The following is a 4963-nucleotide window of genomic DNA, read 5'->3' as shown; positions in this document are numbered from 1 at the left end:
AAAGGGTAGGCATAATAAGCAAGGCTTCAGCCTACACCTTTTTCGGTAATTATGTTTATTTATTTATTTTGTGAAAAGTTGTCTGTGAGGACCGAAATAAAAATGATTGATTGATTGATTATGCTTTATATTTTTTATACCAGTTTGTTTAGTTCGGTTATTTCAACAGGTAAGACCACCCGTTCTATGGAAAAATATTTTAGTTTTTTTAGAATACCACACCATGCAAGTAATACCTTGCATTATATAATCTAATAGGTTACATTACATTATTTATCACAATGCAAAATTATGAGAAGCAGTAGAGAAACAAACTTTAAAGTATTTCAAACTCGAAACTTTTATTCACACGCACCGTTTTTTCAAACAATCAACAAGAGCGCACAGAGTCTGGTTCATCTGAACCAGGGACTGTCGCACCTGGCGCAGTTCAGTCACAACATCACAAACTGACTGATTCAGCTCTGTCTGTGATTGCAGGACGGCCACAGATAGCACTCTCCCCTGGCTAGGACAGCTCGAGGTGGATGTTGATGGTCTGGGAGATTCCTCCTGAACGGGAGTGTTGCTTGATGCTGTCGCAGTTTGGGAGACAGATCTACTAGGGGCTGTTTTCCTTTGTAAATGTTTATCATCTACAGTAATAAAATTGCACAACCAAAACAACACTCTGAAAATAAATTTTTGGGTGTTATAATTGATCATAAATTATGTTGGAAACCACATATTAACCATGTAAAAACAAAAATGTCCAAATCCATTGCAATATTAAATAGAATAAAACATATTTTGAACGAAAAAACGTTATATATATTGTATTGTGCGCTCATAGTTCTATACATTACTTATTGTGTGGAGGTGTGGGGTCATACTTATAAAACCAATATAAATTCAATATATATCTTACAAAAAAAAGCAATTAGGATTGTTAAAAGGGTTGATTATTACGAACCAACAAACAAATTGTTTATTAATTTACATGCTTTAAAATTTGTAGATTTAGTTGATTTATGTACATCACAGATAATGTTCAAAGTTTATAATAATTTACTTCCAAATTGTATTCTGAGGCTGTTCAAAATAAGAGAAAGTCAGTATAATCTAAGAGGATTGTATATGTTTAAAAAAGTAAGGGCAAGAACTAATGCAAAAAGTAGATGTTTATCTGTTAAAGGGGTAAATCTATGGAATACTTGTGATAAGGAATTAAAATTATGTAATTCACTCTGCAAATTCAAGAAAATGTATAAAAATAAGGTGATAAATAATTATATGACTCAGTATCAATAATTGTGAATGTAATGTTACAATATTGAAGTAATAGCTGGAATGTGTATTTTTTGTTATGTTGTTCTGAATTATGTATGTACATTTGGGGTAATGTTTATGTAACATGTTTATCTTGTATTTTTTAGTGAAAAGTGTCGCTCATCAGTTAACTGTGTAAAAAGGGTAGGCATAATAAGCAAGGCTTCAGCCTACACCTTTTTCGGTAATTATGTTTATTTATTTATTTTGTGAAAAGTTGTCTGTGAGGACCGAAATAAAAATGATTGATTGATTGATTATGCTTTATATTTTTTATACCAGTTTGTATAGTTCTATACAGCTGCTTTGCAACAATGCAAAATTATGAGAAGCAGTAGAGAAACAAACTTTAAAGTATTTCAAACTCGAAACTTTTATTCACACGCACCGTTTTTTCAAACAATCAACAAGAGCGCACAGAGTCTGGTTCATCTGAACTAGGGACTGTCGCACCTGGCGCAGTTCAGTCACAACATCACAAACTGACTGATTCAGCTCTTTCTGTGATTGCAGGACGGCCACAGATAGCACTCTCCCCTGGCTAGGACAGCTCGAGGTGGATGTTGATGGCCTGGGAGATCCCTCCTGAACGGGAGTGTTGCTTGATGCTGTCGCAGTTTGGGAGACAGATCTACTAGGGGCTGTTTTCCTTTGTAAATGTTTATCATCTACAGTAATAAAATTGCACAACCAAAACAACACTCGGTTTCGATAATCTATAACTTATCACATGCCAGCATACCTTCTGAAGCTGGTGCAGACAAAAGATCTGTATCACCTTCTGCACAAACGCCAACAACAGCAGTCTCACCCATGATGTCAGCTATCCGGGTTGTCCTCCTGTGTGAGGGGTACAGTACCACTTCCACGTCCTGTGGCCTGCACATTGCTTATGTGTCGTGCAACACGCTTTTTGGACTGTAATTTCAAGTCAGACCATTTTTTTTTACTTATTTTAGGGACCTTTGCTGCCCCCCTACCTCGTTCACAGCCTGCGCTACACACTGCCATGCTACAAATTTAGTTTTATGTGAAATCCCACTGGAGAGACTTCCAAAAGGCGTCCCCGCATGAACCTCTACCTCCGCCAGCAGGACCTCAATTTCAGACTCAGTAAAGGTTTTTTTTTCTACGTGCTCGTCATTCTCAAGCATAGAAATTCGGATATTGGCGTGTGCTCTTTTATATGGTAATGATATTAATTGCGGGCTTTTTCAAGGCGGAGATCTGACACCAGTCCGCTGCGCACAATTTCAAGATAATTAGCGATTTATAAATGTCACATCTGGAAGAGAGGCGTACGCACGTGTTTTTGTGCGCACGTTCCTTTTCTCTGAATCAAACTTATGCACTTTTGAGAAATGATCTTAGAACAAATTTAGGACAGTTTATACGCAACATTATATAAATGAGGCCCCAGGACTAAATGAATATTTTCTTATTTGTCCCTAGAAAAAAACAAAATAATTGAACTACAAGTGTGAACACACCCTACGTCTCATTTTGTCACTGTGGTTTGGATCTTGTTTTGACTTTGAGTGTTCTGTCACTCCCTTTTTGCAGAATTTCCACAATTTGAGGATTCTTCAGAGGTCAATTGAGGATTGCAGTTTAGAACTGTCCTTGTTAAACACTAGCAGACTAGTTCAAATTCTACACAACAACACTATTTATTGAAGCAACAAGCTACAAACTCTCCTCTGCACCCACACACACGATATAGTAGCCAGACCTTCTTTCTGTTTATGGACATGACGTGACTGGATGCCTGAGATCTCCGATCGAATCTGGCCCAACAGCTCAAAATTTGTATGGTTAAAATAGTGATTCAGCGTAAAGCAAGAACACGGATTTAAACCGTTTTTTTATGTGCTTATTAATAAAAACACAATGACGGATAAAATGTAGCTTTAATATTTTTCATATGTTGTAACCTTTTTTTATAAAAGCAATAATGTGTGATTATATTCACAATGTACTCTACTGCTTATTTGGATGTGCTACATCCTAAGCTGTTAAATTATTAATATTTATGAAGTAGATATTTTTACGCTGTTCAGATGTTGCGTTGCAGCTGAATACGGCACGTCGATGCTCTCTCCTACCGAATCAGCATTTGAATTGCTTTTTCTTCAGGTAACTAAAGTGTGTCTTTGTTTGTCACTGAAGTAAATGGTGAGAACAGTAGCTCAATAATTTCCAAATGGCCATTCTGTCCTTCTGCCAGCCTTGTCGATTCTTGACGGTGTTTCTTTCATTAAGGATTTGGCAGTACTGTGTGTCTGTGGCCCCTGAAGGCAGGGCAATGAATATGGGACGGGAGCGTGGAGAGCTTCCTCTGGTGCCTCTGAAACTCCTGAATGTTAGACTGGGGGAAAGTAGACCTGGCACTGTGCTGGTCCTGGCAAACCAACTTTCTTCCTTCATCCCTCATTCTCAACGCTCTACCCATCCTCTGTTCCTCTTTGATGTGGCGTTTGGCATAGAACGAGGCATGAAGAGCCCAGCATGAGCAACGGATTTATCCATGATAGGAGAAAGTCAAAAGAGAAAAATGAATTACCATCCACCTTGCAGCACTCATGTGGTGAATGTGGGAGGTGAAATGAAGAGTCATGGGGTTATACGTGTGTTAACGTGAGGAAATGAAAGGTATACAGACAAACAGAGAAGACGGGAGAGGTGACATCCACAGGATGCTCGGAAGAAATGAAAAGCCTCTTTGATTGAGAGAGACAGCAAGGAGATCGACAGGCACCTGCTCTTGATCTAGTTCCAATCACAGGAAAGTGCTGTCAGCTGTCCTACAAGTACCTGACACTGTACACCAACGTCTGATTTGACCTGCATGACACAAACACACTTTCTAGTAGAACTGATGTTTATCAAAGTCATTCTTAACGGATTAGTTTGCCCAAAAATGAAGAGAAATTTTGAATATTGATTCAGGGTTGCCAGGTCTGCGTAACAAAACAAGCCCAATTGGTACTCAAAACTAGCTCAATCCGGTGTGTCAAAAAAATCCTTCCGGAGGGTTCAACCTCGATCAAAATCTCGTCAAGTGCACTATATTCCCAAATCTTCTGAACCCATGTTGAGCTTTATGTGAGAAACAGACCTAAATTTTATTCACTGAAAATCTTCCCATACCACTGTGATTGGATCTTTGAGTCACTGAGCAGTGATTTGTGAATGAATCATTTAGTTTAGAGAACTGAATTAACTATTAACCTGAAAAATTCAAATCAATTTAGATTTAGATTTTGAATCTGACTCTTCTACTGTGCCTTTAAGACTTCTGTATGTAAATGATGTCAGATATGATTGGTTAGACTGTTTGTCACCTGTGGTGGTCAATATTATATGTAAATTATTATTATTATATGTAAACATAGAGTACATTTAGACTAGACTATATTTATGTTTTTGGCAGATGCTTTTATTCAAAGCAACTTACATTAAATTTAAGTCAAGTCACCTTTATTTATATAGCGCTTTTAACAATACAGATTGTGTGAAAGCAACTGTACAGCATTAATTAGGAAAATAGTGTGTCAATAATGCAAAATTACAATAGTAAACACTCAATTTCAGTTAAAGGCAGTTCATCATTGAATTCAGTGATGTCATCATCCAGCTTAGTTCAGTTTAAATA

Source organism: Sinocyclocheilus anshuiensis, unplaced genomic scaffold (assembly GCF_001515605.1).
Source record: "Sinocyclocheilus anshuiensis isolate Anshui unplaced genomic scaffold, SAMN03320099.WGS_v1.1 scaffold416, whole genome shotgun sequence".
Classification (NCBI taxonomy): domain Eukaryota; kingdom Metazoa; phylum Chordata; class Actinopteri; order Cypriniformes; family Cyprinidae; genus Sinocyclocheilus; species Sinocyclocheilus anshuiensis.
The sequence above is the reverse complement of the archived record's forward strand: the minus strand, read 5'-3'. Positions refer to the sequence as shown.